This window comes from Callorhinus ursinus, unplaced genomic scaffold (genome assembly GCF_003265705.2).
Source record: "Callorhinus ursinus isolate GAN/ISIS: 27379988/994484 unplaced genomic scaffold, GSC_fseal_2.0 scaffold11, whole genome shotgun sequence".
Taxonomy (NCBI): Eukaryota; Metazoa; Chordata; class Mammalia; order Carnivora; family Otariidae; genus Callorhinus; species Callorhinus ursinus.
This window is the reverse complement of record NW_027397073.1, coordinates 11719867-11745195: the sequence shown is the minus strand read 5'-3', so window position 1 is coordinate 11745195 and position 25329 is coordinate 11719867. Positions and strand designations below refer to the sequence as shown.

The 25329-nt window shown below is 36.8% G+C and overlaps 1 pseudogene; it reads right to left on the bottom strand.

The window, feature by feature from the left end:
• Positions 1-3574: 3574 nt before the first annotated feature.
• LOC112835401 (U4 spliceosomal RNA) lies at positions 3575-3699 on the bottom strand (annotated as a pseudogene).
• Positions 3700-25329: the final 21630 nt, after the last annotated feature.

Below are 25329 nucleotides of genomic sequence, written 5' to 3'. Positions count from 1 at the left end.
ATACCACTTCTTCTTTATCCATTCATCTGTTGATGGACATCTTGGCTCCTTCCACAGTTTGGCTATTGTGGACATTGCTGCTATAAACATCAGGGTGCACATACCCCTTTGGATCCCTACATTCGTATCTTTGGGGTAAATACCCAGTAGTACAATAGCTGGATCATATGGTAGCTCTATTTTCAACTTTTTGAGGAACCTCCATACTGTTTTCCAGAGTGGCTGCACCAGCTTGCATTCCCACCAACAGTGTAGGAGGGTTCCCCTTTCTCCGCATCCCCGCCAACATCTGTCATTTCCTGACTTGTTAATTTTAGCCATTCTGACTGGTGTGAGGTGGTATCTCACTGAGGTTTTGATTTGGATTTCCCTGATGCCGAGTGATGTTGAGCACTTTCTCATGTGTCTGTTGGCCATTTGGATGTCTTCTTTGGAAAAATATCTGTTCATGTCTTCTGCCCATTTCTTGATTGGATTATTTGTTCTTTGGGTGTTGAGATTGATAAGTTCTGTATAGATTTTGGATACTAGCCCTTTATCTGATATGTCAATTGCAAATATCTTCTCCCATTCTGTCGGTTGTCTTTTGGTTTTGTTGACTGTTTCCTTTCCTGTGCAGAAGCTTTTTATCTTGATGAAGTCCCAATACTTCATTTTTACCCTTGGTTCCCTTGCCTTTGGCGATGTTTCTAGGAAGAAGTTGCCGAGGTTGAGGTCGAAGAGATTGCTGCCTGTGTTCTCCTCTAGGATTTTGATAGAGTCCTGTCTCACATTTAGGTCTTTCAACCATTTGGAGTCTATTTTTGTGTGTGGTGTAAGGAAATGGTCCAGTTTCATTCTTCTGCATGTGGCTGTCCAATTTTCCCAACACCATTTGTTGAAGAGACTGTCTTTTTTCCATTGGACATTCTTTCCTGCTTTGTCAAAGATTAGTTGACCATAGAGTTGAGGGTCCATTTCTGGGCTCTTCTCTGTTCTGTTCCACTGATCTGTGTGTCTGTTTTTATACCAGTACCATACTGTCTCGATGATTACAGCTTTGTAATAGAGCTTGAAGTTCGGCATTGTGATGCCACCAGCTTTGCTTTGCTTTTTCAAGATTCCTCTGGCTATTCGGGGTCTTTTCTAGTTCCATACAAATTTTAGGATTATTTGTTCCATTTCTTTGAAAAAAGTTCATGGTATTTTGATAGGGATGGCATTAAATGTACAGATTGCTCTAGGTAGCATAGACATTTTCACAATATTTGTTCTTCCAATCCATGAGCATGGAACGTTTTTCCATTTTTTTTGCATCTTCCTCAATTTCTTTCATGAGTATTCTATAGTTTTCTGAGTACAGACTCTTTGCCTCCTTGGTTAGATTTATTCCTAGGTATCTTATGGTTTTGGGTGCAATTGTAAATGGGATCGACTCCTTCATTTCTCTTTCTTCTGTCTTGTTGTTGGTGTATAGAAATGTCACTGATTTCTGTGGATTGATTTTATATCCTGCCACTTTACTGAATTCCTGTATGAGTTCTAGCAGTTTTGGGGTAGAGTCTTTTGGGTTTTCCACATAAAATATCATATCATTTGCAGAGAGTGAGTGTTTGACTTCTTTGCCGATTCAGATGGCTTTTATTTCTTTTTGTTGTCTGATTGCTGAAGCTAAGACTTCTAGTACTATGATGAATAGCAGTGGTGATAGTGGACATCCCTGCCGTGTTCCTGACCTTAGGGTAAAAGCTCTCAATTTTTCCCCATTGAGAATGATATTCACCGTGGGTTTTTCATTGATGGCTTTTATGATATTGGGGTATTGTAACAAAGTTTATTTATCCATTCACCTATGAAGAGCATCTTGAGTGTTTCCAAGTTTTGGCAATTATGAATAAAGCTGCTGTAAATAATATGTGCAGGTTTCTTTGTGGACATAGATTTTCAGCTCTTTTGAAGGAATACCAAGGAGTGTAATTACTAGATCATATGCTAAGAGTATGAGCTTAGTTTTGTAAGAAACTCCCAATCATTCTTCTGAAGTGGATGTACCATTTTGCATTCCTGCCAGCAATGAATGAGAGTTGCTATTTCTCCACAACCTAGCCAGCATTTGGTGTTGTCAGTGTTTTGGATTTTAGTCATCCTAAATAGGTATGTAATGATATCTTATTGTTGTTTTCATTTGCATGTTTCTGATGACATGATAGGGAGCTTCTAGTTTCCTTTTGACTTCTTTAAATAGGGACTGTATTAGCTAAGTCCCTTTTTCATTCCAGAATGACATTTTCTAAGCTAAAAAAAAAAAGCGATTGAACTAGAACTCATGAGTTTTTTAAGTTTACTATGTCTCCTAAATAAATTCTGCCAGTGATCTCCATGTCTGATTTTAGCCTCTTGTGTGGAGAAAAAATTAACATTTTGTATTTCTATAAAAATTAATTTCCTGGAACACTTTGATATAGTGTTTATAAGGAAAACCTGTCCTTTAAATCTATTTTTTTTCAATTTCTTGTTGTTGTGAGAACAAAATCTAGCGAGAGATAAATAATAAAGTTGAAATCCAAACCAACAATAACATGGGACATCAAATTAAGCTCACAGGCATCAGTTGTGGAAATCAGGCAGATCAGTTTCTAAATTTAGACAATCTATAGGTGTTTCTAAATGAATACTGAAAAATAAAAACAACCCAAAGGGTTTATGGTTACCGTCTCTTATTCAACAAAGCATATTGGAATGAGTATTTTAAAGCTCAACATTGCACTATTTTTCTCTTAAAAATTCTAGCAGCACCTTTAGTAACAAATTCCTCTTATTCTGTCCCCTTCACATGTGACTAGTGTTTTCCTGAATTCCTCAAATTCCTTATGACCTCTATCCCATATTTGTGTGTCATTCCTCTTCCAAATGTGACGAGGATATTCTCTTCCAGCACATTTTGATGGACAAGGTAATCCATTTTGTGGTCTAACCTCTATATCAAAGTGACAGAAGATTCAGTGGTTTAACAGCTGGGGAAATTTTCATTACATGAATGAGATTTAGATAACACTTCCATTAACAGAACTTAAGATCAATGTCCCTAAACATACCATTCCCAAATCAAGACTTTATTGTGTGTTTTAACACTTTAGAGCCACAAAGTTTTTCTTACTCAAGCTGCCTGTAACATGACTTGGAGTGAAAATTATTTAAATAATGGTCAGATAATTTATTGGTCTCCCCCAAGTGAGCAGTTGAAGATGACTTCCCCTCACCAAAAAAAGATAAAGTAAAATTACATTAAATTAAAAAAATAACAATATAAAATAAAATGCAGATCTTTCAAGGGGCCTGTATGCAGCTACCCTAGCTCTCACCTGGTGCTCATGGAATCCACTGTTAGATTGGGAAAGTGAAAAGGAAAAACCCAACCATTTAGTCTACTTTCCCACCAACTATCCTTTCAAATAGAGGAAGTAAGCCAGGACTATGATGCCATTTTAAAATTCTATTTTATGGCATAGCTCTTTAAAAACATTCACTGAGTAAAAGGAAGTACTTTGATTTGGCCATTGATATTTCTGCAAATAGTAAATTTGTGTAATAGTAAAAACAGTAATTTCTGTAAATTAGTAGCAGTCCTGAAACAAATCTTACTCCTTTGTAACTGTCTATTAGCAATAATCGCGCCTCGGATAAACCTCATTGGCTACGATACTGCCACTGTGCAAAGCTCCTTTGTAACTGTCTAAACTGGTGTATAATATAGGGACATCTTGCGCATTTATGAAATTATCAAAATAAAATGCAATGCTATGTATTAAGTAAAAAACACAAATTTCACTTTGGTGATATAGTGATTTTATTTCCTGGGCTGATTATCTCAATGTTATTTTCTAGAATTAAGGTATACTTTAATTTTTGTGTAGAGTGATTGCTTGAGTATTCTATGTGCCCAGATAATTTTTGGTCTTGTGGATTCATTTTTTTAAATTGATATAAAACAAAAATAAAGTAACTGGCTGTTACTTTAAACTCAGTCTCAAGGATTATTAAGGTCAATGCTTGCTAATATAAAAAGACTAGCTAGGAGTATCCAACTCAAGATGCTCCCATAAAATCTATGGAGTACTTTCCTGATAGCTAGGGAAAACATTTCCTAAATTTCCACATCTTCCTGTCTTCAGCACAAAGAACTCAGACAGTAGTGGTGACACATAGACTTGGAGATGGGCAAGGTAAGGCATGGGAATGAAAAGGAGAATGACCTTGGCAACCTATAAAATATCGTGAAAAAATCAGGGATTTGTATAGCTACAGAACCTCATGGGTTCCAAAAAGAGAAGCAGAGGGAGGCATTAGAACAACAGGCTCTCACGTGTTCTGCTAAGGGGGATTGACTTCTGGGGGGTGTTAGGGAAAACGATGTATCCCTAATTTTATAAATTTGATTCTCAAAATAGCCAAGATAATCTTCATGACAGAAACATTGATTACATCCTCAGGCAAAGTTACATGGAAAGAAAAAAGGCATGCACCCCCACACTCCTACTACGTTATGCCAAAACCTACGTGTCAGTTGTAGTGTCTGGTCAAATGTATGTTCTCATGCGTGGGGTCCGACGGGGAGTGGGGAGAAATAGCTCTCCTTCACTGTTCCTGTGGTAAGTCCCTGGTATTTCCCTGACAAATCTATGAAGTTATTTCTTAAACAGACCCCTGTCAGCACTCTGTACACACCTGGTACGCTTTCCTAGGTTGGATAATTAAACCATTGTTGATCTATCTGATGGATCAATTAGTACAATAAAATCAAACCCCAAAACTGAGATTTGCATAGACTTCATTATTCTTTAAAGTAAGACAATTTAGCCAGATGATTTTGATTATAACTCATCCTGGGGCCCACACTTCCTTTTTTATTGTTGCATCCAGATAAAAATATTGAATTGTGGCTGTTTCAATCTATTTTCCTTGTGTTGTGGAGGTTCATTTGGTATTAATTTCGGTTTTCATGTTCCCTCACCCTGGAAAATGAATCTTCAGATAGCTGTTATACACAGAAGCAAACCTGATCCACTTCTCATCCATACCACTGAAAATTCGCCTGAAAAATACTGAATCTGTAGACTTCACCTTTTATCAATTATCTAAGATATTAAACTCATATCAAATACTGTATTTTAATTCTGATGAATGGGTTTGAAAGATCTTAGGATTTGTCACGTAAATGAAGCTAACAAAGGAGCTCAATTCTTCATGTTACACAAAATTGACACCAAATGAATCCAGTGATTCTGCAGTTCCAGCTTTCAAAGTTGGCTGAGATCTAAGATTTTGTCTCTTTCCCACATCTCTTTATTAGGAGCTGAAAAGCACGACATAAGTTTAGGCCAGTAATAGCAATAATTTGGATAGCCGATTTTCACTCTGAAAACTGTATTTTAAAAAAAGAAAGAAGGAAAACTGGGCGGAAAATGGTTTCTAATTTGCCTTGGTAATAGGCAAACAGACTGATGTTTCTTTCCAAACTCTCCTTAGAAATGGCAAAACTTGATCCCATTACCAGTGATGTCGGTCTCTGAGTAAGCAAGTCTACCGGGAGCTAATTTTTCCATATTAAAAACAACAACAACAACAACAACAACAACAACAACAAAAATAAGGGGGAAGCATATGTTTTTGAGTTTTTGGCACAGGGAGGTGATGCTGGAAAGCTCTGGTGTCCAGACATTTCCCAAGCGACTTCTGTGCTGTTCCCAATCTGCATGTTTCCACCGTGTGTTCTCCCTGGTGTGAAACTGATTAGTAGCAGCGTGAATCCGTCACCAAGAGTTACAGTGACTGGGATTTAGGGAAACTTCAGCCTATTTTTGTTGATGCTGCACTGTACCAGACACTCCTTCAAATGTGACCTGGGTCTGGAAATGATGTGCTGTGATATGTCAAGGTCTTCAGGGACAGAGATTTCTTTTTGAGGAAAAATAAAAACAATTTCCACCCCCTTGTTGTCCTCAAACAAAAAATGAACAGGTCAGGGAGATTAAAATGCCTCTCAATATGATAGTAAACGTCTATATAGTAATTCAAATTCCTTGAACTTAGGAGACTTTAAATGTTTCTTCTAACATATATTACTATTTATTTGTAAAAAGATAAGTCAGTGCTCTACGCTAAGGAGAAGAGTTAGCCGGGATTGCAATGACATTAACATCCAGTGTTGAAAAGTGGTACATTGTTACGGTCTGTCAGAGACTTCTTGTAACTAAATGAAAGTATCTAAATATCTGAACTTAATTTTCTAGCAAATGGGCATTAAATCCACCTGATTTGGTTAAATAAAATCACCGGATATCTTTTTTTAAAAACATTCATTTCAGTTTACTTAAATTTTAATACATACAGTTGTTTGCCTTAATAAATGCTTTCATTTTGCTTTGCTGTATTATTGGGAATTTTATTTCTAAGCAAAAGGGAATGGCCTGTATTTCTTATATAAACACTCTCTTTAATTCCTGAAAACTTTCTTTCTTTTTTTTTTTTTATAAAAACTCTCTACACTGTCTTTCTTTTTTATTATTTTGCCATTGTATGGTATGGTGATGAGGTTGATTTCAGCCAGTGGTTCAAAGAATAGAACAGATCCTTTTGATTTGGAGTAACCAAAAATATTGAAGTGCCATATATTTTTTAAGAAGAAATATTTTCAACTTATTTGGAAGTGAAAAATTATAATAGTTGTAATTCACACCTGTTATATCCTCATGACTTTGTGTATAGTGAACCTCTTGAATCAGAGGCTGGAGTCTGAGCATCATTATCTTTTTAACTGCTCCTCAAGCAGGATTGAGAAATGACTGGCTCAGATGTTACTTTCTTCTTTCCATGCCTTCTTTTTGGCATACCCCCTCAACCCCCAAGTTGACCTAACTTTAGCCACTTCTTTATTATAATAGCATTTTGCAGGCAAATCTTTTCTGTGGTCCTTACTTACCATATTCCACACTGTGTTAGAATCCTTTACGGGTATGTTGTATTTCCCTTACTAGATTATAAGACCATTCAGGTTCACGGGCAGTCAGTGTTTAGATCTGACATGATATGTTTGCAAATATGAAGATTTAGGCAGACAAAGGAATGATCATGCATATTAAAACTTAAGAAAATCTAAGTATGTGTTTCTAGAAACCTAGATAATTTCAAGTGACCAAATCCAGTTATGTATGTGTGTACTGTGAAGAAAATAAAGGTCAGGCTGGGGACCCACTTCACGTCATGACTCCATGTACGGCAAGAAACACAACACACCGGGAAACTCTGTGGAGACCATGTGGCTGTCAGATCATGAGAGGTTGGTGCCTGTGAAGAGGGTGCCAGGATTTGGTGGGGCTTATCTTTGCTCACTCCTGTCAGTTTTATCTCAAAGATTAGGGTCCCAGGATCATGTAATATTCAGGATGCATGTATTAATTAATACTCAGTATACAGGATAAACAGGGTACCATTTGGATATCTGCAAGAATGGAGAACAAGTGATTGCTGCCTAATTTCCCTCTTACCTTCATAGAAAGTGGGAGGTTGGTATGGAGTCAAGTTAAGGAAGGAAAAACAATAAACAGGAGCAAAGATCAAGTAACAGAGAAACTCCATGTGCTCACAAGCGAAACTCCACAAACACTACTTAGCACCCCATCTTCAAATCCCTTTCAAAACAAACAAGAATATAATCCCAACTTCGATTGTCTTCAGTTCAAAGAAAAGAGATAGGACTCTAAAAGTGTGAGTGTATTTGTGATTGCTTCCTGGTTCTTGGTAAGGAGAGGGAAAAACCCTGGAATCACTCTCCATATTGGTCATCCTCTGCGATCACTTTCCCTGTGGTGGGATCAGGCATGGAGACTGTTCCCAGGGACACCATATTGGAAGTGGGACTGGGGGGTAGTGACTTGGGTGGAAATGTCAAGCCTTGCGGGATCAGATCTGGTTAGAAAATACAACACAGTGTGTTGCTGAGTCATTTCCAGGCATTGACGTTTTCTCTTTATCTGCTGTTTAGTGAGATGCTCCTTTGATTTTTTTCAAGTGCCTCTTTCCCTCATGCTTGGGTTTCTGGGTTCTTACCCAGCCATGAAATTCTCTGCCTCTAGAAAAGAACAATACCAATATTGCTGAGGTCACACTGACCTCTAAATCTTACGTGCTTTGGGGTGAAAGGGGAGCATAGAGCTCATAAAATTCTTGCCTTCATTAGGAAAAAAAGGTATGTGATGTAGCACCTTTTTTCTTTGCCTTGGTTACATTCCATAGCCGCTGATAATGATACTTTAATACAGGAGCATTTGCAAGCATGGTTTTTCTCCCCTCACTCTCAATGCCTGGCTGTCATTCACTATTTATGTGTAGTCTTGGGGATATATATAAAGGGTGGTAATTCAGATACAACAAATCCTTCAAAATGAATTAAAATAACTTAATGCTTTAACCAGAATTCTGGAGGAAGAGAATGGTACAAAAGGACCACGGAATATTGCACTTGGTTTTATAAAGAAATATGGAATAAGAACATTAGCAGAAGTGGTTTTATGTTAGGCAAAATTTTCCCCAATTTACCATGTAGTCTACCGAGTGACATATTTCATGTAGGTGAAAACCCTTTAAATGTAATTCTAAGCTATTTTATTCTTGTAGTTAGTTAAAAAAAGGGAATTATATATGTTAGGAACAAAAGTAGGTTTTTATAATAAGACAAACATGAATGTTTAATTAATTTATGAGACTAGTACATGGGTAATAATTTAACTGTAATTAAATGGCTTTTGGTTTCCTGAATCCTGTCTCTCTTCCATCATTTCAGTAAAAAGCAGAATTAACCATAAGGGAAAAATATGGTTTCTTGCATTTCCATAGCTAATCTCTCCTATTATCCCAAACCTGGCTTTTATAGCCCAGAGCAATAATTTTTATCTACCAAGGAAGTTTTAACTATGGATTACTATTGAATTTTTCCCCTTCGCTCACCTTCTATACACCCAGAAAAGTTTAAAACACCAGGGATCATATTCCTCTATTCTACTTTTAGAGTTTCTGTATATTATGATTAAAATTCAGACAGGTATAGTTCCATGAGCCAACTACAAATTATTAATTAAATGTTCCATCTTTTCAGATTAAAATTCTATAAATTCTTTCCCACCTTTGCACTTTACCAATAATTTGGAGCTCACATTCAAAATTTTTACATTTCTGTGATTTCTTTTTTCTTCCTCACCTCTCAATTGTCTGAAAGTCCAACCGTGTCAGGGACCTTCCAAAGTGTATTGAATGGATGCCTGATCAGCCTTTCCTTTTCCTTTTAATTTGATAAAATTGGATTTGCTGGGTGATTCCTTGGGGAAGGGCTGTGTGTTTTCTCTGCTCTTTCTCTTGCTTTCCCTCTCTCTCCCCTGCACAGATCTCTCTCATTCTTCTCTCCCTCCAGCATATTTAGTAGCCCATTTTCCAGGCTCAAGATGTTCAATTAGCTTCAGAAAATGTCCAGAATGGTGCATAGTCTCTAGAGTTAGAACATTTCATTTGTTTCCTTCCTTACCCCAGCTAGTTTTGCCTTTGTGTCTTTTCTTCATTAAGTGACGTGCTTAATGGTTAGAGAATTAAGGATATGGTGCTGAGGAACTCCAGATAAAAAAAACAAAAAATATATATCTTCTTTTTATTTCTTATAATAACACATCCTTTCTGCGTCTTTTTCTCGACTCAGTTCTCTAAGGGTTATGATAAAGGAGCAAGCCCCAAATTATAAGGTGTATCTTTATGGAATATTTGCACCCTGGGGGATACAGAAAGCTGCTCCCTGAGGATGGAGGCACATCTCAGGTCCTCTTGACACCGTGCTCTTGCCTCCAGCCAGGCACACGGGGAGGCAGCTTAAGAGTCCCTGCAGCTTTTCTCCAGCTGCTGTTCACCTGCGACTGGAGATGAAAGATGACCTTGTAAGAAGAGCACGCTATACCTTGAAAAGAGGCCATCTAACACAGCCCAGTGAATGAGGCCATTACTCCCATCATGAGCCTTTCCAATGCGGCGCTTCCAGCTTCCCGTTCTCCCGGACTGTCCTCCCTCCTTTCATCCCCTTCAGCATCTAAATATCTCTCCTCTGCTTCAAACCAGTTACCCAGCTCCCTTATTACAGCCCATGCTTTGCCTCACTCGTGAAGGGTTTGTTCACTTTACATTTCTATTTTCTGGCCATTCTTACAATTCCTTAATGCCTTTTGACATCACTTTGACTTTGAGACACACACACACACACACACACACACACACAGGCACATTTTCATTTATTTACGGTCTAGAAGGATTTGCTTTATGCACAGAGCTTCCAATTTCCCCTTTTCATTTGCTTATTCTCTGGGAGTATCATGGGTTTAAGGAAGGTGGGTTTAATTTATTTATTTTTTATTTAAAATGCAGAGTTTCAGATACTGAATTGGGAAAATCAAAGTTTTTAAAGCAGATTAAATTGTGTCCTAAGGGCAAAACTGCATGTCTATAAATGGAGTGCAGGGCTATTACTAATATTCATGAGAATTTCTCCTAAATGGTCAGATCACAAAAATGTTTCTCTTGCCCTTTTTTCATAGTCTTGTCCTCTGCACTTATGATTCCAGTCTATTCCATGGACAGTGGCTCAGATCTCAGACTTGCCCAGATTTTGGTACCTCGCCACCACGGTATAGAACCCTAGCCACACCCAGGTGACAGGCTTCCTTGACAGCCTTGATAAACCTCCACTCTGGGCAGTCTCCAAAGGTCATATGATGCATGTGACAGACTCTAACCTGCTGCCCCTATCTGAAGACTGCTGCCCTGAAGGCCGCTCTGTTGCTGACCTATGTTGGAAAATGCCAGAAGTATTCAGAGAAACCCCTCTCCAAAGTCCTCTCTCAGTGATAAAGTATCCCTCCCTGCCTTCAAGATTATTAGTCCTCCAACAAAGTCCAGCCTGGTCTTTCAAAATTCTGTTCTCAGTCTTAGAGCGTTAATGTCCATATGAAAGTTTACTTGTGTGGAGGTACCCCTGACCTTTCTAAGTGTTTCCTCTCAGGAGGATATATTTAATTCAACACATCCTTTATGTTCCCTTGGCACAGGCGTCACAACATAATGGTAGGTCACTGTTCATTATGAAGGGAATGTTACAAATAGCAGCAAAAATACTAAAGCTTACCAGTAGTTTTCTTCAAAAAATTCAGTGAAGTAAAATCAAATTTAAAGTATGGCTCTCAAGGCTGCCAGTTCTGGTCAAAGTAGAATAAAAAGGACCAGGTTTATCCTACTAGTTGAAATAACTAATAAGTAGGATAAAATATATGAAGACACTCAAGAAATTAGATGGCAGGCAAAAAAGGACAGAAACCTTGACTAAAAAAAAAAAAAAAAAAAAGAGGTGGGCCCCCTGATTGCCCTAGCTTACTACCTAGGAAGTTTCTGGACAGCAGTGTAGGGAGTGGGCATCCAATCGGTGCCTCTTTTCAACAGCCAGACCAAAAACGTCATAATTCATAGGATATTAGATAAAGTGCTGAGGAGTTTCTTGCCTTGGTAGTAGATAATTTGGCACAGGACCAATGCTGTTTGAATCCCCACCTACCACATCTTAAAAGCAAGACCTAAAAGGATCAAATTCCTTCCAGGTAACTTAATCATCACGAAAGAAAGTACCAGAAAATTTTTAGGAATATAAAAAATACTTAGCTCTTCAACATGGTAAAATATACAAAGTCTGCCATCCAATTACAAATTATCAGGCATGCAAAGAGGCAGAAAAACACTACCCATAATGAGGAGAAAAACCATCAATGAAAACTGACCCAGAAATGACCCATGACAAAATTAGTGGACAAGAACCTTTAAGCAATAACTATGAATATATTCTATGTGCTCAAGAAGCTAGAGGAAAGGTTGGGCATGTCATCAGGGTATGTGTACAATTTTTGAAAGATCCAAACAGAATTTCTAGAGATGAAAACTGCAGTGCCAAAGAATGAAAAACACACTAATGGCATTAACAATGGATATTCAGAATATCAGAAGAGAAAGCAAGTGGACTTTAAGAGATAGCAGCGGCCATAATCTAAAATGAAAATACACAGAGAAAAAAGCACTACAAATAATTAACAGAGCATCACTGAACACAGAGACAATTTTAAGAGGCCAAATATATGTGTAATTGGACTCTCCAAAGTGGGAGGGAAAGGAAAAAGTCTAAACAATGTCTGCAAATTTTCCAAATAAGATTAAAACTATAAACCCACAGATCAGTGCCCATTATAATCAGGTTGCTTAAAAGTGGTGAAAAAGAGAAAAATCTTAAAAGTGGCTGGAGGGTAAAGGAAACACATTCAATACAGGGGAACAGGAACAAAGATGGAAGCAGGTGTCTCACTGGACAAGACACAAGCAAGAAGAGAGTGTAGCAACATCTTTTAAGTAAAGAAAGTGAAAAAAAAAAACCTGTTAATCCAGATTTATTGACCAGTGAAAATGTCTTTGAATAATGAAGGTGAAATAAAACCTTTTTTCAGACATCCAAAAGTTGAAAGAATTTATCACACTATAAGAGTTTTAAAAGAAAGTCCTTCACACAAAAGTAAAATGATACGAGATGGAAACCTGGCTTTCACGAATGAGTGGAGACTAACAAAACAGTAACTACGTGGATAAGTATTAAAACATTTTCTTATAACTTTTAAAAACTATTTCTATTAAATTTTTATTTATCATATGTAAAAAGAAAATGTATGACCACAAGAGCTCAAAGGCCAGGAGAAGAGAAACGGAATTACATTGTTGTATACTATACTATACTATACTATACTATACTATACTATACTATATTATACCATACCATACCATACTATACCATACTATACTATACCATACCATACCATACCATACCATACCATACCATACCATACTATACCATACCATTCCATACCATACCATACTATACTATACTATACCATACCATGCCATACTATACTATACTATACTATACTACACTATACTATACCATACCATACCATACCATATCATATTATACCACACCATACCATACACAAAGTAGTACAATATCACTAGGAGGTAAGCTGTAATAACTTAAAGATGTATACTATAAACCCTAAAGTAACCATTAAAATAACACAGCAAAGGATTATGCTGATAAGTGAACATCAACAACAATAATGACAAAATATTACACAAGTGTGCCATTAAATCAAACAAGGACAAAAAAGAGTGAAAAGGGAATAGGAACCAATAGAATGAGTGAACAACAGAGAGCGAGGTACTAGAGAGAGTGGATGTCAATTCAACTGTATCAATAATTATATGAAAAATAAATGGTTTAAATACCCAAACCAAGTTGCAGAATTTGTCAGATTGGATACAAAAACAAGACCTAACTACATGCTACCACCAAGAAACCCACTTTAACCATTAACGCACAAATAGTTTAAAAGGAAAAGGATAGAAAAAAAAAAGAAACTACTAAAAATATATGCTAAACAAAAGAAAGCTGGAGCGGCTAGTTTAAAGATAAAGTAGATTTCAGTGCAAAGGATATTACAAAAGATAAAGAGAGTCATTTAGTAATAATATAGAGGTCAGTTCCTCAAAAGAAAGGGATAATCCTAAACATTTATGCATGTGATAACAGAACTTCAAAAATAATGAAGGCAAAACTGACAAATGTTAGGAGAAATAGACAGATCACAATAGAGTAGAAGATTTCATCTGACTTCTGTCAAAAATTAATAGAATAAGAAGACTTCAGTAAGCATATAAAGGACTTAAATAATACTGTCAACCAATTTATCAAATCAATACTTAACGGACTACTTCACTAACCACAACAGTATATATTCTTTTCAAATCTACATTGATTGTTTACCAAAGTGGACCACATTCTGGGGCATAAGAAAAATCTCAAGTAATTTGGAGGGATTCAGTCACACCAAGTATGTTGTCTGATCTCAGGGTAATTAAATTAAAAATCAATAACAGAGAAAATATTTGGAATGTATTCAAACATTTGAGAACTAAAAAACATACTTATAAATGGCCCATCAGTCAAAGAAGAAATCCAAAGAGGAACTAAGAAGTATTTTGAAATGAATGAAAATGAAATTCTAACATCTCAAAACTTACTGAAGCAGCTAAAGCAGTATTTAATGTGAATTCATAGCATTAAACATATGCATTAGAAAGAAGAGAGGTCTTACGTCAATGAACTCAGATCCTATAAAAAGACACTACAAATGGAAGAGCAACTGACACCTAAAGTAAGCAGAAGGAAGGAAATAAAAAAGATTAGGGTGGAACAATAGAATAGAAAACAGAAAATCAGTAGAGGAAAGTCAATGAAACAAAAGCTAGTTCCATCAGATGCTCAATAAAATTAATAAACCTGTAATTAGAGAGATCAGGAAAAATGGATGGGAATAAATTACTGATAAAACAACAGGAATGATCTTGAAACAATTAACCTGAGTGAAAGAAGTCAGACCTAAAGGAGTGTGGGCCATGTGACTCTGTTTACACAATTTTAGAATATGCAAAATAATATGTAGTTAGAAAAACAAGGATTGGGGGATATGAGTCAGTGGTTGGGGCTACTTACAATGGGCCAAGAAAATATTGGTGGGGGGCATGATGGATGCTGTTATCTTGATTGCTATGATGACTCTGTGGGGGTGAACATGGGCAGTGTGTTGAATGCCAATTATACCTCGGTGAACTTGTTAATATGGAATGTGTGGCTCTAACTGCTTTGAATCCTGATACACTTTTCTATGGGGTGGGAAGAGAAACAGAGGGCTGCAACTGGATGCCAGGAAACCATGGACAGCCCTGTGTGGCACTGCCACCTCGTTTCATTCCCCAGGTGCGAGCTCCCTGCACAGAAGTGAATCTCAGCAGGAGAGCGACTTGGCTCACAGTCACTGACTTCGGGGAGGGCGCTTACATTTCCTATTCATCTGAAAGCCCTTTCTCACCACTGTGAGGCCTGTTACTAATCAGCCTACTATCAGCTTCCCTAATTTCCACTACACCAATTCCCCTTCTAGACAGTCATTTCACCTTGCCCCACTTTGTCTTAGTTATGGAAGGAACTCATTGTTAGTATCTGCTATTTTATTTGCTGTTTCCTGACCTCTTCTACTTCTCTCTGCCCCCGTTCTTGCCTTCAATTTCTCCTTCCCTTTGCCCATGCAATATCCCTATGTAGCCCATTATTTATCTTAAATTGGCTATAGCTTCTAGTTTTATTGCTAGTCCTTCATAAGCTTTCCTCAAAAATAATATTTGGAAACACTGAATTTTCATTCCCGGTGTGTGTTCTTGTCTGTATTTTTTCACATCAGTGCTCTCACCTAAATCTACGCCAATAAATGATCTTTTTTTTTTTTTATTTTAGACGCAGTGGAAAAGTGTCATCTCTGCTTAAAAAATAGACTTTTAATCACGTAAATGCTTCATACATACCTACTTGTGAAATAGAGACAAGTATGCCATAACCAGGTGTCTCTTTTTTTGGTCAGATAGGCTGCATTTCTGGACAGATGGTTTATTTTGGAATCTCTCTGACATAGTCATTTGATATTTAAATTATAAGTGACATCATACCAAGCATCCTCTATATTCTTTGTTGACATATAGAATTGCAATATGTCTTTGGCCATCTCCAACCTCTTATTATATATCTGTATATATTAAATTTTGAGTAATTCCTATATGTTTAGCTAATGCTCCTGTTTTTCCCAGATAGTTTTTCTAAAATGAATAATAAACAAATTTATTCTTACAGCTTGCATCATATAGTATTATGATTATCCAGAGAAACAGAACTGATACGTAAGAAGGAGATTTATTTTCAGGTGTTGCATCATGTGAATATGGAGGCTCAGAGGTCCCATGATCTGCCATCTGCAAGCTGGAGGCCCAAGAAAACCACTAATGTAGTTCAAAGGCCTAAGAGCTGGAGAGCCGATGTATAGATTCCAGTCTGAGTCTGAAGGCCTGAGGACCAGGAAAGGCACAGGCAGAAGAAGACAGATGTCCCAGAGCAACAGTTGGATAGAGAGCAAATTTAATCTGCCTCCACCTTTTTGTTCTATGCAGGCTCTCAACAGGCTGGGTGCGGCCTACCCACACTGGGGAGGACAACCCGCTCTACCCAGTCTGCCTATTCAAATGTTTGTTTCTATCAGAAACCCTCTCACAGACACAACCAGAAATACTGGTTAACCAATGCTCTAGTCTAGGTATCTTGTGATCCAGCCCAGTTGACTCATAAAATTAACTATCACACATATAATTTATGCTCTGTGTACGGATCACTGCAAAAATGAATGCCTCCATGAGTTATCACCACAAATTTTATCACTAATATTTTCAAAAAGGAAGTCCAACGTGAATTTTTGCTGCCTTAGCCTTTAAGCTGATCTTGGTGATACATCAGTTTTGACTGGTCTGATGGTGTGTGTGCTATTTTCTTTCCTCACATATTATTTATTTTCACTTCCTTAAAACCAGAGGTTACTAACAGAACCAGTTATACAAAGCATAAATCTTGAGTATTTCGTTAAACCATAGGTCCTCTGTGAACAAATTTTTTGACAGGTCCTCAGACACTTCCGTTCCTCTGACTAGGGATATTTTCCATTATGTTTAAGGAGGGTGACATCTGCAGATATTATTTTTTTTTTTTGAAATTTAGACACTATGGTGATCTGGTATCTCTTCAGAAATGAGAAGGTCAATATTTATCTTTCCAAAAGTAAAAACAGACTCAGGAGGAAGAGATTTACCCTGTAAATGGCAACCTCAAGACAGGCACATCTGAAAATGTCTGAAAGAAAAAAATGGAAGAAGAGATAGTTTTTAGCCAATATATATTAAAAAGAATGAAACTGCAGATTTGAATTCACGGTGTCTAAGTTCATAAAATATCATCAAGATTCATCAGACACTGATTAGGTTGCCTCAGTAGAAGATAACCGTGATGGTTCATTTTGTCTCTGCAGGAATGGAAGATGCCAAGATACTATTGGAAGAGTGAGCTACAATTATCAATCACGCCAGGCAGCAACATTTTTGGTCTTTGATACCTAAGAAACATTGCTCTATTGAAGATTTGGGTGGGGGGGCAGATTTACGAATAGGACAACAGATCATTTAATTGTAATCATCTCTTCTAATATAGAAATCTCTAAGCTGGGGGTGATGCTAGCATGTTGCTGAGATAAGTCTCCTCTCTGCTTCCTGTGTAAATTTGAGCAAGTCTTTTAAAATTAATTCTCCTAACTACAAAACGGTGTGTGTGTGTGTGTGTGTGTGTGTGTGTGTGTGTGTGTGTGTGTCTTTCAATCAGATTACAGAAAACCTCTATAGACTGAAAACTATTTGAACTCTTGGGAGAAATGGAGATGTTCAAGAGGTCTTTAGCAGCTTAGCTTAAATTTTCTCTCCGTTGAAACTTTTTCCAGAGAACTCATTCACTTACTAAAAAAACATTTCTTGAATCAACTACAATGGGCCTGGTACTTCCACTACTGCTATAAACATTACTTTCTTTGTGGATTTCACATATTCTTTCTTTGTTGCCCTTGCTGTAGGGCGTGGACTTGCGGATATGAAGACCTGGAAATTTCCTCCTCATTTCTGGCATCCTTTTTCTAGCGTGGTACAATATACCGAACAGGCTCATGAACTGAGTGCACTACTAATGAACAAGAGTGAGAGCAACAGAGCACCCCCACTTCCTCCACTTGTCTTGACTCCTAAAGACTTTGAATCAATGTGAGGTTCTCTTTTCCCTTCACTACTTCTACTCTTCCATTTTCTGTTAGGCTCCCTGAACACAGGCGTATGTATATACGTTGTAAGAGTGTCTGTTGCTTTAAGAAACAGGAACAAAGATTTTTTTTTTCCATAGTTGTTGTGTAGCCCTTTAACTCTCAGTGACTCTTATTTCCCTAGCCACAAATAGTAATTTGGTCTTTCCATGGTTTTTAATATATTTTTCCATCTCCCTGGAGCACTTGAGAATTACCTCCTTTTATGTCAGATTCTGTCAAAGACACCCTCAAGGTCCAAGGAGGAAAGGTGCTGTACATAATACAGGTAATCTCGTAATGATGCATCATAGGCATATTGCAAGGAATAATGGAATGCTATCTGTAAAATATGGTGAGCTCCTCAGAAGACAGGTGTAACTGCAATTTTCTTCTGTGTAACTAAGCTTTTGGCTCATAAACGCAAAGAGTGTATAATCTCCTTTTATACATCCTTTTTTTATTTGCAAGTATTTTGTCTTTGGTCTTAAAAAATGTCTGAAATAAGGATGAAAGTAGAAAAACTTTAATTTAAATGGTAGTTAAATAAATGTCATTGTGAGTTGTATACAGAAAGTGCACCCGAATGGACATTAGGAGGATGGGCTTTAGTCTCCTTTCTTTTTTTTTTTTTAAAGATTTTATTTACTTTTTCGAGAGAGAGAATGAGATAGAGAGAGAGAGCATGAGAGGGGGGGAGGGTCCGAGGGAGAAGCAGACTCCCTGCTGAGCAGGGAGCCCGATGCGGGACTTGATCCCAGGACTCCAGGATCATGACCTGAGCCGAAGGCAGTCGCTTAACCAACTGAGCCACCCAGGCGCCCTTTTAGTCTCCTTTCTGTTCCTGGATTACTGCATACCTTTAGGACAGGGGCAGATCTATATGAATTTGAAGAACCTCTGGTGTGAAGCCAAAGATGGAGACAGTAAACTTCAGGGTCATTTCCCATATTTTTTGATTCTGATTCCCACCAGTTTAAAGTTCCTTGGGAGCAGAAACAATGCATTTTTTTTTTCGTTTCTTTACCCCTAGTCATAAGCATGACATCCGGCAAATGGTAGACCCTCAATAAACATTTGTTGTATGAATGTCTTACAAAATGTAATTGGTAATAGACACTATGTAACACTATTCAGATCCAGAAATTCCAAGGCTTAACATTAGAGATGGCACTTATCTGTTCAAAAGACGACCGAGAAGTTGACATCATTAAGGGATTCTCTTGGAAAAGCAATAAAAATCTGTCAGACTATGTCATATGGACCAGCTCTGAACAGATGCTGTGCTGAGGATCTGGGAAAGAACCCCATGAATTACATTCTAAAATTAACTGTGTGAAATCGTATGTATTCCTGGCTGTGAAGTGGAAATGGGTTTGTAGGGTTGGTCCTGCTGCTGTGTTTGGGTGAACCCAATTGGAAGGTTCCGGAGTCATCAGTATGCAGGAGGTTGAAGGCTATGATGAGCTTGCTACAACCCCATTCAGCAGTGAGTTAGACCAGAGTACCATTTAAAAATCTTCTACAAAAGGTTGCTGCATCTTGGAGGCTAAAAGAAGCATGCACCATTATGTTTTGAGATCTCTAAAGAAGAAAATGTCTGCATTCATTATGGCTAAATTTAGGGCCTAGAGTATAAAGTATGTTTTAGTCTTCTGAGTACAAAATATAAGAAAGAAAGAAAACAACAGCAAGCAAGAGTGTGGGCACATCTCACAGTTGAGAGTCTGTGGGTCTATATTTTCAATTATATCCCTTACTTCTAAATTTTCTTTATTTCTAAAGGTGTCTAAGGAAAATTACCACTGAAACATTGCAATTAGAAGAAAGATTTATCTTGAGGGCATTTCTAAGAGTTCCAAAAGGACTTGGTTTTTAGGAAATCTAAAATAGACTATTCTAAACATTGGGCAAAGCATCGATGATAAAATTTTTAGAATAAGATACAGAATAATATCTGCTTGACAAACTTTCTTTCTTTCTTTCTTTTTAAGGAAGGGTAAGTTCAGATATCCCCATGGAAAGACTGACTTAGTATCACCTGGAGGAGTATGTTCTGAAGGATATATTCCTGGATTCCATTGTGAAAATTTCTAAACCAGAAAATCTGGAGTTTGTTTGCTTCTTTATAGAAATTTTCCAATATAAACAGCTGCCATGCCCATGGAATGTTTGCTAATATCCTGTGAGAAACTTCTCAGGTGTAGAAAAACCATACTTGGCTTAAATACTACGAGAACCTTAACCCATGCCTACTCCTGTCTGGATCGTTGCCTTGGTTAGAGGTGTGAATAAATAGAATGTATTCTGGTCACAGCTAGTCTGTGTGCTTCAATTCAGCTTATTATTTCTGGTCCATGTCATAAATCCTGGCCTCTCTTATAACTAATTTCTCTCTCTCTCTCTCTCAAATTCCCCAATTGTGAAGGTAGATTATTCTGAATATTCCTTTTATTTTAAAATAGCCATGTCATGTGATAATTTCAGAGTAAATCTTACTACAGTCTGAGAGATTGTTTTTTCCTTTGTTAGAGAGCATGCAGATACCTTAATTTGTTTTTGAAGTAAGAATGATCTAAACCAAAAAAATTTAGGAATCATAAACATATGCATTCTGTGCGTGCTAAGTATTTTAACACAGTGACAGATAAACTTAATCAGATGAATGATTCTAATGAGTAAAGAGAGATGCATCAAAATACCAGTTTTTGATGCTGGGCAAATGAGAGTAGGCTCGATGATATTCGATTACTTTGGTGATCTTGAGTGTTGTGAGAGAATGATGACTTCGCTCGCTGGTTTGTCTTTAACACACTTCAGAAGAGTGCCTGTACATCAGTGGAGCTACAGTATATAACACAGCTGCATAAAACCGATGCTGGTGCCAAGATGCTAAAGAGAATCATTTGTTTTCCTAATAGCTCCCTTTCAGCAGTCCATGGCCTTACCCAGAAATGCCCCGTTAGCAAAGCTGTCATTCCCTGATGATCTCTGGATGGGGCAATGATGATAGAGCACAGACCTCTGCATTTGTGGTAGAATAGCATTTTCCCTTTATTTCTGAAAGGATTCATAATTTGTATTCATTTTCTGTTGGCTATAATGGACTGAGGTTTGATTCAAGGTAAAAACTCATCCAAGGAGGGAATTATACACTGGAGAAATATTTACAAGATGCACTGTAATCTTTTCAGCTAGAGTATGTTAGATTTTCTTCTTATATCCAGGCACTTGAAATTGATACACTGAATATTTTCTTTTCCCCAGGTCACAGTATAAGAATAATATCATTTAGTTTACAAATTATACCTTGGGAGTCAAACTTTATGTGGTATAAAACTAAAGATGGGTTGATACTGTTTTGGCAATTTACAGACCAAACATCTTCAATGCCCTTGGGCCTGCAGGAATAATGAGGAGGGTATGGTTAAGCAGCAGTCCCCTGCTTGAAATTCATCCATGGCTTCCCATCATCTTGGATTGAATTCAAATCCTCACCATGTCTTACAAGGCCTTACTGGATCCCCGCCTAAACTCTCTCTTGGATTTGTCTTATATCAGGCTTCCTTTCTATTACTTTCCAGGTACACCTGACTTCTTCATGTCCTTCACACGCATCAACCTCGTTCCTCCCTTGGGGAATTTGCCCTCCCTATTTCTCCTGCTGAAATGTTCTTTGCATAAAGTATGGACTTGGTTTGACTCTTTTTATTAGGTAGGCATCAGTTTAAATGCCTTCTCCTTTAAGGGGCTGTATGACCACCCACTCCGAGGTGGCTTCCGAGACACTCAATTACCTTGGCCAGCCTTTTAAAAAAAATAAAAATTATAACTAATTTTATATTTGTCGACTGGTTCTCACCTCCTCACTAGAATGTAAGCTCCATGAGATCAGGTTCCCTTCTGTTTCATTGCTAGACCTGAGGCAATACCTGGTGATAACCGGCACTTACTTTTTGTTGAGTGAAGCAATGAATGAATAAATTAAGTGGAATTTCAACCTAAGGACAAAATAAAGCATACAGAAGCCAGTCCTAATTCTCTTTCTCTGGCTCTCTCTCTTTCTCTTAATGCACTCATGCTTTAATTTCACATTTAAATTTCATGAAAGGCAATATCAAAGGGTAGTTTCAATTTACTTCACACAAAAATTTAAGATAAAGAAGCAGAATGTGTTTTGTTGTTGCTGTCATTGTTGTTTGCCAATCTCCCCAGAGCCAGCACTCAAGGACTTGGGCCTCTTTGCAGCAAGGATTGATTAAGTTTCCAAAAGTTTGGCATTTAACAGGAGCTTCCACGTTGGTTTTATAAATCTCTTGACCTAGAGAGGTCTTTCAAATTTCTCATGGGCTTCTGGACTATTGCAATGTCAAAGAGAGGAAATAAATATAAGTTATCCAAGGATCCTGATGCAATATGGTGCCAAAGGAAGTTGATGCCAGAGTTTTTGTTCTTACTTTTTTCTGGTTTCTTTGAGATCCAAACTTTTTCAAATTCTTCCAATTTATATGGTTGCTTTAATTGGTAACCAATGACAACTTGACCCTGTCATAGAATAGTTCATTAGGGGGAAATAAAGCAATAAAAATAGTCAAAGACACGGATGAAAAAGATCTTTCAATATACTGGGGTATGCTATTTCTACTCTACAGTTTTCTCTGTGGTCATACTTAGTTGTTGTTTCAATACTATACAGTTAGGAGATTTTATTCTACTTTTGATGAAAACTGGGGCATTTGTGTATGGTTAAAACAGAGATACACACACACACACACACACACACACCTCAGCACATCTATCTCACCTGACAAACTTTCCTATATCTGTCATAGTCACTTATGATTAACCCTTTCCAGTCTTCTGAGATGATGCATAATGAGGATTGCAAGATATCAGGAACTCCTGGGAGAAGTGAAATATCTGAGATGTAGAATTGGACATGCTGAGAGGTTGATGTTATGTTCGAAATGCATAATATTTTGTTTAAAATTTTGGAAAAGATAATACAGAGCTGGGATTTGGGAGAAATGGGTTATAACAAAAGCTCTAATATTCCAGAACCTTCCAAAAATTACTTAATTCCTACATGCATTGTTCCTCCCAAATGTAATATGAGGTACTGACTGAAAAATCTTGCTAAGAAATTTTTTTTTAATCCATGATTGCTATTTTGGTAAAACTACCTGCACTGCATGTATTTTTACGTATTTTCAGAATTTGCCATATTCTGGGAATTTGGGTAGAAGAGGGACAGATTTTATATATGGAAACATATTTTAGAGACTTTATCTCCATCTACATCGTGGCCCAAATAGTCTTAAAAAGTCTGACTAGGAACTCCAACAAATGCTAGATAAATTATTCAATAAATAAGTAAAGAAAACTCATTCCAAATTGGTTGAATAGAATGGTCGAGTTTGGGGAAAAGTGAGGAAATTATCAATGGCAGAACACAATGCAAGAACTCAAAGCCAGAATATTAAAAAAGAGCAGAAGTTGTTTGTTAGTCAAACAATTACAAGCAGAGAGTTTTAGTTGACCTGTACTGACAGTGTCTGCAGACACCTAGCAGAGACTAATGCAAATCATCTCTAGGAAAAAACAAAAACAACAACAACAAAAAACAAGCTCAACATAAGCCTCAAAATATTTTTACAAATGAGGTTCCAGCAAACATATTCATTATTAAAAATATCAAAACACAAGAAAACCAGGTTTATGTTTTAGAAATATCAGTAACAAAAATCAACAGGACAAAAACAGCAAATGTGGACTTTGGAATTACTGGCTATGGAACATAGAATATGAAATAAGTTAATGTATACTTACAGAATTAAAGCATGGGCTAAATAAATGTAAGAGCAAGATATCAGATAGAAAAAAAGTACCAGGCAGATCTTAAGCAAATCAACAAATATAAGATCTAGGATAAAACAAAACTTACTTGGCAAGTTAATCAGGAATAGCTTAACAGAGTTTTAGTGAATTAGAAGATATTTAAAAATGACACAATAAGAGGCACATGTAGAGAAATAGGTGGAATATAAACAAGAGAAGAGAAGACATGGAGGATTGAATGTAAACAGCTGACATGTATCTAGTAGGGGATCTATGAAGGGACGATAGAAAGCATTAGAGATGATAATAGTTGAAGAGAAAGTTGCTGATACCTGGTCTCAACTCCAGGATTCACAATGAATCCCAAATAGCATAAATAAAAAGGTATCTTTACCTGGGTATATCAGATGCATTGTCAAGACTAAGAAAGTATCTCAACATTAGACAGAAAGAAAATACCAATTTCCTACAGAGTAATGGCAATTAGACAGATACCTGACTTCCCAATAGCAACAGTGGAAATCAGAAGAGAGCACAAAGATATCTTCCAAGTGCTGAGATAAGATAACTTTCCATCTAAAATTACATACCACATGACACTGCTTCCATTCGGGGGTGGGATGAATACATTTTAAATAAGCCATGAAGTAAACAAGTTTACCCCCATGGACCCTTGCTACTGCTACTTCTTTAAATGAGGTGCTTCAGGAATATGATCCTCAACGGATAGTATTAGATGAAAGACTGATAATTTTTTAAAAGTCTATAATCATATTCATAAATGAGCTGATGATATAAAATAATAACTATGTCTAACATGTGAGGTTTCAAATAATGAGACTGAACTAAAATACACCAAGACGGAAAAGTAATCCAAAATGATGTAAATTGGATTTAAATTGTGTTAAGATCTTGATATTTTCCTGGAGGAGGATAAAATTTTTTCCAATAGCATTTATATTTCAACTGTATGTTAATACTAAGCAGAATGTGTAGTCTTAACATCCATTAAAGAACAAATCTAGTGAGCACCTTCTAAATTATTGGAGAGAAATAAAAAAAAAGAGATCGAGAAAAAAATAAGCTACTTATAAAGAGGTCAGAAATAAAAATAACAAATAGGAAAAAAATGAAAAAAACTGGAAAGCATGAAATTAGATGGTAGGAATAAATCCAAACACAAAAGTATCACAATAAGTGTAAAAACACGTAATATTCTAGTTGAGAGACAAAGTTTTCTGACTGGATTAAAACACCATCCTGTTTATTAAAGATTACATTTATTGGCTGTTAATACATTATGGCCATTTCTAAAATATGAGGATATAAAAAAATCTGGAAGTACAAAACTGGAAAAATATTTACTGGGTAAATATTACCCAAGAAGATGTTACTGTACGAAAATTAATATAAGACCAAGGAACAAAACAGTGAAAATTATCCCTAGAGACCAAGACAGTTGAAGTTGAATTCACTATGCAGATATAATAATCCCAAACTTGAATCAGTAAGGACATTGCTTCATAATATAGAAAGTAGAAACAGAAGGAATTGCAAGTAGAAATGTTTAAATCCATATCACAATGGGAGATTTTAAAACCTTCTCCTCACTAATTAATAGGTTGAGGCA